The following is a 13125-nucleotide window of genomic DNA, read 5'->3' as shown; positions in this document are numbered from 1 at the left end:
CAGGAATGTCTTCTGGTTTTACTCAGCATTGGCTTTTGTGTATTGCACTTGCAGTTTCAGACTATGGTTCATTAACAGGTAAAACTAATGGGGTTTTTCCTGCGGATTTGAAACAATTTTTAATCCTTGTTCCTATGCATTGGGAAAAAACACTGGTTGGTATTTCACTATTTTTTAAAGACAGGGCAGAAGTATAATTAATATCTAATTACACTATAGGTTAAGCAAGAAATGACCATGAGACATTCTGTGGATGGACTTCTTTTAGTTTCAAAAGCCAGTTTTGGTCACTCTGTTCTTCCAGGACACTGCATTCCTTAGCAACTTAGTTTGATTTTTTTTTTCCCACACAGTTAGTTATTCATTCATGAATGCACTCCACGTTATCAAAATGCGGGCATTGTGGCTCCTCAAATATATATATATATATGTATATCGTGGTCATGGATTTGATTCATCATATGTGCAAAGCAGAGAAAGAAAGAGTCTAACCACTTGACTGAGTGTCAAACCTGCTGACTTTGCTGCACTGACTTTGTCCTAATGTGAACGTTTACATAAATGGAAAGGTCTCGGGATGTCTTTCTGCCTCGGTAGTGTGCTTTGAAAGAATTCACCTACTCTAGTCCCACTTTTGCACAGAATTGTATCAACTTTGCACAATGAAAAAGTTTTTTCTGAATGTGCTATTCATAAAATTGGGTGTGGGAGGAGACAGGCCCACAACACACAGAATAGAAACCTTAGCTTGTTGTGGAATGTTTCAAAACGTGCCTCGTGGAAGCAACGCAAATACTTAAGTTGCTTAATACTAAATTGGGTAACATGGGGTGCAGGTCCCTACCCTCTGACAGAAGTTACAGGATTTCACAAGTGACTTCCCTAGATCACTTCCTGGCTGTTCCTGTTCTGCGTAGGCAACATTTGGTACTGGAAGGTTTTGAGGTACCTTGCTTTGCCTTTAGGCGTCTTAGATGTCCTAGTGTCTCCAACACATTGACACGGGGCTGACACAAGACCTGTGGAAGGACCACAAGGTCTGGAGTGTTGAGTGAAAATCAGCTGTGCTACATTAGGCCCTCAAAGAGGACACCAAAAAAGATCTTTTTAGGTAGGGGAATCTTACCTATAGTAACCAGTTGTCTTTATCACAATGAGATGAACTTCTGTGCGTTAATTCAAGTGTTTCTCCAGGATTTTCTTTTTAATGTTTTTGCTTTTATTACTTTCTGATGTGAAGAGTATCAGCATCCAGTTACGCTTTTCGATGAAGATGAAGTAATATCATGAAAGGCTGGTGTTAAAACCCTTCTTAAGGCAATCCGTTGTTCCTGTATAAGGCCTCTAGTAGTGGGGGGCAAGTCAATGACCAATGCAGGACTAATACAGAACTGCCACTTCTTTGTGTGCAATATGATTACTTTATGGATTACTGTCACACTTAAGGGAGTTCTGCAGATGCATTAGATGCCATCTGCAAACTTGCTGAGGCTGCACTCGGTCTCACTATGTCATTGATGAAGATATTAAACAGCACTGATTCCAGTGTGAAGCCCTGAAGGACACTACTTGTCCCCGATCTCCATCTGGATATCAAGCCATTGACCACTACCCTCTAGATGTGACCATCCAACCAATTCATTATCCACCAAACAGTCCACCCATCAAATCCATGTATTTTCAATTTAGAGAGAAGGATGTCATGGAGGACTGTGTCAAAGTCTTTACAGAAGTCCAGATAGATGATACCCATAGCTCTTCCCTTGTCCACCGCTGTAGTCACTCTATCATAGAAAGACACTATGTTGGCCAGAGGAGACTTGTCCTTGGTGAAGCCATGCTGGCTGACTCAGATCACCTTCCTGTTCCCCACATGACTTAGCATAGCTTCTAGGAGGTTCTGTTCCACAATCTTCCCAGGCACAGAGGTGAGGCTGACAGGTTGGTAGTTCCCAGGGTCTTCCTTTCCACCCTTTTCAAAAATGGGTGCAATTCTAATTTATCTGTCTCTCTAGAACCTTAAACCACTTTCTATCACAACAGAACCTGTGCAGCTCCCATCAGGGCATCCCACTCTTTCTCAGCACTTCCTTCCTCAGCTGTTCCCCTTTCTCTTCTATCAGATGAGACATGGCTTGGTTTATTATGGCATAGCTGCTCTGAGCTGCAGTATTATTTATGGGCAGGTGAGGTCAAACAAACAAGGTCTTGCACCTAGTCCTGAGGTTTGTAGTCATGCCGATAGCTGGAGTCAGCCTTGGGTCTGTCAGCTCACTGCAGGGAGGGCATGGGTCTCCTGCATTGCTGGCGTTTCAGCTGCACAGTGGGAAAGTAGTGTAACAAGGAGGAAGGGGGAAGGATGCTTTTACTAGATGTGTTTCAGCTATGAGTTTGTGCAGTCTGTCCCACCACTCTTAGAGAGCTGGGTAGGAGGAAAGCAGTTGACTTAGAAGATGAAAGGCAGATCCCTAAAAACACCTGGATTTTAGACTCTTTGGCCCTTATGACATTACAGATGTCAATTTATCTGGGGAGTGGAATAAAGCAGATTTAGAAAGATGGTAACATTCTAAGAAATTATATGGGATCTAGTCTTCTCTTTTGTATATGCTTCAAGTAGCACCATATCCTGGTACTGTACAAATAAAACACTTCAAATAAAGCATCTTGTAGCTACTGTGCATTCCACTTTGCACTGTTTTACACATCTGACCACGTGCAAATGACAATGGAAGGTGCAAATTATCCATAAACCATCCCCCACCCTCCTCTCCCCCTCAAATTCCTACGGACACAGCAAACTTGAGAACTGCCTGATGGTTCTTGGCTTTACTTCAATCTGTAGCAAAGACAACGCTATGCCATTTTTTCTGGCTTGGCTGAAGGAAGTCTTGTGTCATTATTCTACATGACAGTTGATCTATGTTTACACTAAAGGTTTGAGACGTTTTTGTTTCTTTAGTCTGCTTCCAAATGTGCTTGGTGCTTGATAACTTCTTACTTCTAGTGTGTAAGACAATTCAGGGTCAATGCCCGTGCATTTTTTTTTAGGCAAAAATATGTTCAAGTTTCTAATTAAATCAATATTCACTTAAGTGATAAACTATTATTTATTTTCAAGTTTATGAGAAAATAGTGGCAAATCCAATGGGAGGAAGTATTTTAATATGCAACTTTGTTCCCTAGTACTACTTTATACCAATAACTTTCCTTTTTATAAGCTCTAAATGAAACCTTGCCTCCACAGATATCAACGCACATTTTGCCTATGACTTGAGGCCAGAACTTCCTCTGTTTATATATTCTTCACAGAAGGCCTGATCCTGATTCTGATAATACTTAAACGAATAATTCAGCTTTATCCCATTGATTTCAATGGGATTTGTCATCTGAGTAAAGTTTACTGCTTGCCTAAGTGTTTGGAGCCTGTAGTGCAAACAGATGCTATAAGCAAGTGTTTTGGTGCTGCTTTTTTCTCAGACAGTGGCTTGTGATTCTCCAGTGGGGAATACTTGTAAAAGAAAAGAAAATAGAAAATAGGTACAGCAAACCTAAACACGAAAAATAATTCAAGACATAATTAGATCTTCTGTTGGACAAGATCTGCAGTGAAGAGATTGCTCAGTGTTAATGAATATTAACTAGAATTTATCCTTGAGTGGGGAAAGCTGAGGGTTTTAATTTTATTTCAAAGTTAAGGACTGGTGGAGTTCTGAAAACAGCAAGTTTTATATTCTTTTCTTGCCTCTTGAAATTTTGACTGCATAATAAATGAGCCACTGCTCATGTCACAGATGCTAAGTTTCACAACCATGACTGAAGTGGTGTTCGTTTCCATTTGCATTTCATTCTAACAATGATGAGAGGTGATGAGTTGATGATAAGCTGTTTTCACCGTACTGCCCGCTGTGCGAATTTATGCTTATAGGCAAAGATGACACATAGTTCTGTCATTAAAGGTCTTTACTGCGTTGCCTCTTCAAGAAAGACTGTTTGTCAAAATCCATTTGAACTCTGTTAAATAAGCAGAAACAGAAGACAACATCTGGGAAGGAGTTTTAAGAACCTTGGTTATAGTGGAAATACCTGTGGGCCTTTACCAGGGAGGGTTCAGTGAAAGAAAATAATGATACTTTTAATAACCGTGTATGTGTAGATAGGGGAAAAAAGGGATTGCAGGTGACACTTCAGAAGGTGTCTCCTGTCTCCCTGAGGCTTCATAAAAAACTAGAACAAGGTTAGAGTTAACCTTGGGTTAATTTTCTTGTAAGAGTGGAAGGCTCTACAATCATATTACTGCTCCTCTTACCTCTGGTATTTTTTCTTCTTCATTTATATTATCATCTTCCTTCTTGATCATCAGCCAATTTAATTTTTTTTTCTCAACAGCAGTTTCAGAAAGTTGTTTGTGTCTTAATATACATGTTAGTACATCTCTTCTAGTAAGGTCTTGAAATTTGAGGAATTTTGTTTTTTCACTAGAAAGTAAGGGTCCAGGGTCTTCGCAGGAAAAGAACAGGTGTCTCTCTCTTGTCCCTTACCAGGAGGCTGATTAGGATGTCCCAGTTCCACATTTTGATGCTCAGATCAACACACAGGCTCACTGAGGGCTCACACAGCTCTAGTCTAGCTCATGTGCCAAAGGAAATAATTACATCTGTGGCTTGGTCCAATCCTGTCTTCTTTTGTGTATTCCCTTGATTACAACACCTTTCAAATTTTCACTAACCATGCAAAATTCAGATAATTTCTTATTTCTTCCCTGTTTTGGTTTTCCTTCACTAGCTATACTTAAGTCCTTAATAGCAGAATGTATTAAAACAAGTGAGAGTAAAATTCCTGAAGGGAAGATTTTCACATTAATATTAATTTTGCTTAGAGCAACAAACCTAATTTGGGTCTTTGTTCGTTTTCCTGAGTAAGCAAAGCCATTTTAAAATGTCTGAACCGCCTTCTCCAGCCATTTTTAGAAACTGGACTATCAACCACACAATTTATAACTACGCTCTGATAAATACTGCAGCACTACTACCAAGGTGACATAAATCAATATTAGCTGCCTTCTAATTTTTAAATTATCTTTAGGGACCACTCTATTGACTTACTTCAATATAGTGTTTCTAGGAAACCCAAAATACCTCAGATTAAACATTGGCCAGGATAGCTGTCATCGATGGAAAAAAGCAGTAACTGTGTATGGGCAGGACAGGCAGAGGATGTGGCTTGAAGTTTTCTGTATGTTTCAACACTCTTCTAATAATCCGTGTCATACCATAAATGCAAACTGAAGTCATTATAAAGCTGTGGCTGGTCAGCTGGTATAAGCAATCTGTGGGTGGCTACACTTTAGCCAGAAGACTCAACCACTTGATGTGTGGGCAGAACCCCCCAAACGATACCCACTGCAGAGAAGGAAAATAAAAAAGTCTTCGGATCCTCTGTAATCACAATATCCCTTAATCTTTATCTTCTGAAAGATTGCAACAGACCACAGTTACTTCAGTTCTTAGTTATATTCTCTTCCACAAATAAGCAATGTCAATGCTTTTGCTCTAGATATTTTGCTGCTTGGCACCAGGATACAGATTATAAATGCTCTGAATATTTATCAAGTCATGTGTGCTTTAAATCATCCTAATGGAAAACTTTGTTTCCTACACCAGATTAAGGCACCTGTGTGCACGTGTTCATATTCCACAGGAAGATAAATTACCACCTCCCTTTTTCCCCAAGTCCTTCCCCAAATCTTTCCTGTATCCCTGCCTACTCTTACCTTTCTAGCTTTTTATATCTTAATCCACTTACAGTGCACCCAAGAGCATGTTCCTACTTTTCTTTTGTTCTTTCCAGACTTCATAGAATCATAGAATGTTTTGGGTTGGAAGGAACCTTTAAAGGTCATCTAGTCCAACCTCCAACTTGAGGCTGAAATTCCAGCCTACAGGAAAGTCTGGAGATTTTGAACTTCTTCAGGGAAGCTGCCTTTTTGACTATACATATTATACACCATTCTGCATCATAACTCTGGTTTATTCCATGGATACACAGCTGGAAAATTACTTCACCCCTACACAGTCTTCAGGCTGCTTAGCTGCCAGTCATACCATCTACTGGCATCTTTCTGGTAAGCTGAATGTCAATAGCAAAGAATCTGTCATCTCTAACCATCACCAGCATTGAGGATGACAAGAAGCTTTATCTGGGAAAAAGATCTAGTGACCTATCTAATGTTTTGCACCATTATGTCTTCTGGATGGAGTTTTAGTCCCTTCCCTGCCCTCTTCTGTAGCCACCTCTTTTATAATCTTCACAAGAACAACCAAGGAATCTTGCATTTCTGTCCTTGATTTCCATGGGCTGCTGAATGGTTACTTCCTTGAGAACCATAGGAAGATATGCGTTCCTCTACTTAGTCATGCTGACTTCATTCAGAAGGTATGGGAGGTTTGCTGTTCCTTCAGGTGTATTGAAAGGCAAATGAAATACAAGGCTACCGGAATACTTGAGGACTTTAGGTTTTTCTGCAGGGTTTCTCATAGCTTCTTCTGGGAAAAGAGAAACAGTATAGCAGTGCTGTTCAACCAGAAAGCACGGAAAAGCTATGGTGCAGTTTGATGTCTTCCCTTTACCATTACGTTGGAGACAGAGATGGAGCTTTGTAAGGCCTGCAGCTTTGAGTTAAAGAAATCGAATTCACTTAGCAACATCACAGACAAAAGCATGCGAGATGAGAAATTTGCCAAGAGAGCTGAAGGAGCTCATACAGCTTGACTCTCTGATGCCTTCACCCATGCAAAGTGGGTGTCAAGTTTTGCCACATATGAATTGCTTTCACTTGCCACAGTTGTGCTGTTTTTCTCCTACACTCCTGTCTGTCTGCCTCCTTTTTTAAGGTCAGATGTTATATCCAAAAACCACTTCATAGAGCTGGAAAGGGGACATAGTTCACTGATGGATGAGCTTCTCAGAGCCTGTGTAGGGAGTGCATGAAATGACTTGTGGTGGTAGAGCAGGCAGTCAGCTCTAGTCACAGTACATGACAAGGCTCTTCTGGTATTGTCTACTGAGTTGTCTCTTTGATTTTCTTTCTCTCTATATAATGGAGCTTATATCTGATTGATTAACGACTCTTGATAATTGTGTCTACATGGGCAAAATATTTGAAAGCTGTGTGTTTGGGATTTTGGTTAGGATCTGAGGGAACGGGAAGAACAGACACATTCCTACCTGCTCATGAAAGCTTAAAACCTGGTAGCTGGCACAACCCCCTTTGCAACAAAAGGCCAGATTTGAGTTGGATTTGGAGTATGGGCTTGAATTTGGGCTCTGCATAACACCTCAAAGCCCTCACTGCTTTATCTGCCTCTGTAGCAACATTTAATTGGTGAGTCCCTTTCAACGACGTGTGGTTTTCATGAATTTTGCAGCAGCAGGGAAGGTGTGAAAAGCTTAGTCTCAGTTTTGTTGTCTGTAAGAACGAAAACACACTTCAAACGTCTGGTACCTTTGTTTTTCATTAAATGAAACTGTAGTTTTCCACTGAGCTGTGATTGCAGTAACCCCATGCCAGAGAGATAATCAAAAGGAGAGAGGGGAATTGACGTGCCCATACTAGACTAGTACCATTTGCTGGAGAGCTGTTGATTGTAGTCATTCCTTCCTACTATGAGTGTGACCTGAGCAGAATCAGGATGCTATCTTGTCTTCAGACAACTAGACTTCCTGGGACTGCAGTTATAGAACTTACACTACAAAGAAAACCCAGCACTTAACACATTATAACCTCTGCACTAAGAAGAATTGTTAGACAGTGCCAAATCACTAGGAAACCCTGAGCTGGAAGCCTTCTTTCAGCTTTCATACTAGCTCAAAACCAAAAGTTTATTGAATTTATTTTACAAGTTCAAATTTCCAAGGAGCATATTTTACATTTCCAGGAATATGCTGGGCAAGCGTGTCCAGTTTTTGAAGCATGAGAGGCTGTAATGAAGTGCCACTTGTTCTTTCTTAACGGGACAATAAGGATAACTTTGGCCTGTTCATGGCAATAAACCAATACTGTAACACAACCTTCTGACAACGGAGGAAACATGAAGAGGAAATAATGGTGACCTGAAGTTAAACCACTCTAATGAGTGGTTCTGATTTTTTTTTCCCCCTAAATTAAAAATAGTGTAAATAAATGGACACATAGATTCGATACAACACTAAAATTCACAATGACTGATGAGAGATACTGCACTGAATTTTGCCTCTCTACTGTAGTGCATCTCCATTAAAGCAATTTCAGCTAATCTCACTATGGTTTCATTAATCAAGTGTAGTCAGGATGCCTGAAGGAAGATAATGAGGGGGAAAAAATTGGCCTATTGTTTGGATCTTATTCTTTGGCTAATTAATATGTTTATCATGCTCCACAATATTTGTATCCCGATAAATAAGTTCCAGTCGCAATTGGTTATCATAACAGATGACTAACACATCTTCATCTACTTACGAGTTCAAAACCGTTCCATAAATAGATCGATTATCTTTGTGTTCTCATTACATCGCATGCCTATACAGTTCTCCAGCCTGCAGTATCAGTTAATAGTGAAATGGAAACAAGGTGGAGCAGCAGGCTTTTAAGATTTTCTCCTTTGTAGCCAAAGGTGCAAGCATCCATGAAGTCTTTAATCCTACGTATTTTTCTCTATGCGCTAACATCCTAACTGCATACTGCAGTATCAGCAGTGTCTTAGTGCCTTCCAAAATTTCTCTTCTAAAGACCCTAAGAAAAGATTTGTTCATCTTTGACTGATTTTTTACTCATTTAGGATTACATACTGTATATCTGCTCCACATAAAGTTGACACTATATTACTTAAAAAAAAAACCACCCAAAAAATGTTGGGCTTCCAAAAGCCCAGTGGTGTTGGAGACTGCTGAAGATGGGAATGTTTATAAGCTCTGTGATATTAACTGCAGCACTCAACCTCAGGTGACATAAAGCATGCAAAAAAGAACTTTCTGTCAGTTTTATTATTTCTAAAAAGGTTCCCCTTGAAAGAGAAGAGTGACCTTGCTCTGCTGAGCTGACATATGCCACTGAATTAATGGCTAAGCTTTGCTGTAGGGAAGCTTGCAGAAACATTACAACTCCAATGGCTGAGTTTGCTATGAACATTAATCAGGGCAACCAACACGATGTATCAAACACTCATTTAAAAGTAATAAAAACTAACTCGCTTTCTCCCCCCTCCCCCAAGTTTCTTGGAATTAGCTTATTGTTGGTCATTACCTGTTGTCAAGGATAAGACTGCAGGACAGCAGTAAAACTTGTGTAAGGGTTTTCTAAAGTTTGCTTACTCTTCAGAAAAAAACAAATGATCTCTTGGGACGGTCAGATTCAACCATGACTTAGAGGTTATTTTTTAATCTTGTCTCCCGCTGGAAGGTCACTTGAAGGAACACCTTCCACCGTAAACATGCTTCTCTCCCTAGCAAGGAATGCAGAAGCTGCCTTTCATTCTCGGTGACTCCCTGGGAGCAGGACCAACTCCCATGTCATGCATGAATGGAGCGTAAGATAGGCAAGGAGGCTCTCACCACCATCAAAATAACCACTATAAAGGATCTGCTATGGCTAGGGTACAATGGTTAAGCTGCAGAGGTTCTGACCAAAACACTGCCTATTCCCTGTTGCTTCTGCTCTTGGGTGGGAAGGTGGGAGTGCTGCACTTGGCAGCTGTGTCTGCTTCTCATTCTTGCCAAAAAGAACAGCAAAGCCCTCAGACATGCTGTGTCTCCTCGTGCTGTTCTGCATGTGGTCTATGGGCAGCACAAGGAGGCGATAGGTTCCTCATCACCACTTCTGCTCTGGTGTGGGAGGATTTGTGGTAGTCGCATTCCCATCTCCTCAGCTGCCCCACATCGTGTGTGACAAGCCCTTGGGGACTGCATGCTTCTCAGCTCGTCTTTAGGCATATATGTTTTCATCTTCACTTAAAGCCCATTCTGCAAACACACATCTAAGTAAACTCTCTTGCATGAGAAATCCAGCTGAACCCTCAAGCTCAGGACCTGGATAACACACAGCGTTAATAAAATCGTGCTGTATAAGTAAGGAGGGAAAGGACTTTAATAGAAGCAAGGTGATTCGTATTTAAAATATGAGAATTTGTCTGTGAATCCATCTGGTTCAGAGAGGAGGAAATTTCAGGAGAGGAAAGATGTTGGTATTTAAGAGATTAAAGATCAAAGCCTGCAATGCTTATGTAGTGTTTAACTGGTCTTTACTCAGACAGCACTCCCCTTTACTGCAGTCATGGTTCTGTGGAGGGTGGATTCCCAGGGTTGTCTGTCAGTGTTTCTACCCATGTGTAAACGAAGGGTAAGAAAGGATAGCAGGGAGGCAGAAGTGCACATCATGCCAAGTCCTTAACTGTCATTTTCATAGCTCCTTTGAGTTTGTCACACTTCCTTAACCTTCTTTTAAAGTCATTTTCTTTTCATGGTTTTGTGTGCCACTGAAAGTCACTTTTAATTAAATGTCATATAAATAATAAAGTCTTAATTACATAATTATTGCAAATACCTGTGTGCTCACTCCCAGAAATGGACAGACTGCCAGAGAAGAACTTGAGTGACTTTTCTCACCAGGAACTGAGAGTGCTCTGCAGCAACTAGCTAGGAACGATGGTGCTCAAAATTCAGGGACAATGTGCATTTAAAGGAAGATCCCTTCCCCTCTTCACATTTTGCAACACTCAGTTGCAAAAAACTGTCTTAGTTTTAAGATATCCCATATTTAGCTCCTCACAAACTTGTTTAATCAACACAGCACATTTTTTGCCAGAGGAAATAGCCTTTTTGCACAGACTTCCTATGTGTCTTGCCTCTTCCTGAGGAAGAAATACAGACTTTGCAAACCATCTTGCCTTCGTGCAACTTCATGAACGGCAGCTTCACCTTGCTGTCAGTTGCATTGGTGCCTGCCCTACTCGAGCTGCGCTTTGAAAGCACTTGAGTACCACGTTTCTAGTGGAAACTCTGACGTGTGGGCTGGGTTATCGGAGCTACGTGCTTTTTGTCAGCACTGGTTCAGGCTTGAGAGACTGAGGCTGGTACCAGATAGTGGTATTGATAAAACACCTGCTCAGTGTTTAATTTGGAGAGCAAAGTTTGTTGACCTGGTGAAGTTAAGTACGATTAACCCATTATTCTATACAGCTTTTCTTTTCCAGTCATTTTCCATCCTTAAAACAAAGGTGTTTGCTCTGAGGCTTCATGGTGGCAGTTCTGTTCAAGGCACACATCGCTCCCCTCTCTCCCCACCTCCATGTGGTTACTGAATACCAGACCACGATAAAAAACAGTCTTTTACAGAGTCATTTCTAAGCCAGTTAAAAATGTCATTTCAGTAGATTGCCCTATTTGAGTTAGCAAGAACAAGCTGTATCTTTTTTATTGCTTTTGACTGGTGAAGTACAAGGTTTAGGCCATGTTTCATGTGGGCTATAAAGTTATATTAATAGCTTGGTTAGTAGTCAGAAGTTCTATATGTGTAACTTCTGTGTAAATAGGAAAAAAATCCCTAAGATAGAGAAGTCATGATGTCTTCTTTCTTTTTTTTTTTTTTCCTCTCTATTACTCTTTGGAGAGATCCTGAATCTTGTATGCAAATTCTCATTCTTTATACAGAAGTGAGGGGTTTGTTGTTGTTGCTGTTTTTTCACAGAACATCCCAAAAGCTAAAAATTGCTATCTTGCCTTCTGGGAAAGTAGGAGACAATTTATCTATGCAAGAAGACAAGCTAGCAGAGTGGCAATATTCATCCCTACTTTGGTAACTCAATTTCATTCTCAGAGTATTCTCTCCTCCTGAAGGGACTAGGAGCATCAGAGAATAAAAGAAATTAATCAAATTCTGAGCTCCACTTATCTCCATCGATCAAAGCAGCAAGCACAGAATGTCCTCTTGGGAGCTGCTGTGGCTTCTTCAGAGGAGAAAGGGAAGGATATGAGTATCTGTGGCAGGCGAGGAAACTGGGCAACATGCTGAGCTCCCTTTTTGTTACTCCCAGTGACCACGTTTGCCCCCTTCCAGCTTACATGGTCTGGGGAGTTTAAGGATGAATGGAAGCTAAAAATAAAAATACATGGAGGAATTTTAAGAGATCTACTCGTGCGAGAGGGTCAGTTCAAAGCCATTGCATCATGCTGGGCTCAAAAGCTATTTTGAATAGGAGTTGAAACAAAACCTAATGGACCAGAATTTCTCACAGCAGGGAACCAGATCGCCAAGCAATGTGAACAGTCCAATGGAAAATATGAAATGAATATCACTCATAATGACTATTTAGCAGGATAACTGCTGTCAGTTTTGGCTCAAAGGTTGTCTCTAGACAAGCTCTGACTAACTCACTTCTATGATATGCCTTACAAGGGAAGGATGTTTTATAACAGAACAACACAGATTGCAGAATAGCTTCTTGTGGCTTTTCTATTTGTATACCATACCATTTTCTGGGAAAATTGTAGGCTATTTACAGGCAAACCAGATCACCAACTGCAGACTGTCCAAATTAAAATAAACATCAATTACATAGTACTTACCCCTTTGAAATTATTATTTAAAGTTCCTGGATTTCAGGGAATTTAAGATATAGGAAAAGATGGAAGAAAGATTTAAAATACTGAAAAATATCTTTGATGGCTTCTATTATGCTAATTTGGTTTACCAAAGGGGAAGGGATGAAAGTTAATGCATTGATTTGTAGAAATTATTTGATTGGTCCTTGTGTGGGAAAATAAAAGTGTTTCTCCCCTGCCCATGCCTCCATTAGATTTTACTGGGCAAATCTATATTTACTTAACGTATCCATTGGTAGTTCTTGCATGACTACAGACAGAAAAATCACTTCACTTTATAGGATGCTGAATCCTGGTATCAAAAGTCAATATAGCATATTTTCTCCTAGTAGCTTTGCATTTACTTTAAAAGCTTCCCTTCTCCTGGAAATAAGGCCTGTCCATATCTTCACAAAATAGGTGTTCCCTGACACTAATGCAATGACTGACAGTACTGAAAGTAATAGTCCTGCTCCCCTTGCAGCCCCGAGCTCCTAAATCTGCTTTTTGTTA

General features: G+C 40.3%; 1 protein-coding gene across 1 annotated transcript in view; it reads left to right on the top strand.

Annotated features, from left to right (window-relative positions):
- SAMSN1 (SAM domain, SH3 domain and nuclear localization signals 1) overlaps positions 1-13125 on the top strand; it is a 34990-nt gene that overhangs the window by 1138 nt on the left and 20727 nt on the right. The gene's annotated exons all lie outside the window — the stretch shown is intronic.

This window comes from Buceros rhinoceros, unplaced genomic scaffold, assembly GCF_000710305.1.
Source record: "Buceros rhinoceros silvestris isolate BGI_N320 unplaced genomic scaffold, ASM71030v1 scaffold750, whole genome shotgun sequence".
Classification (NCBI taxonomy): Eukaryota; Metazoa; Chordata; class Aves; order Bucerotiformes; family Bucerotidae; genus Buceros; species Buceros rhinoceros.
Note: the sequence above shows the minus strand (reverse complement) of the source record. Positions and strands in the feature narration are given on the sequence as shown.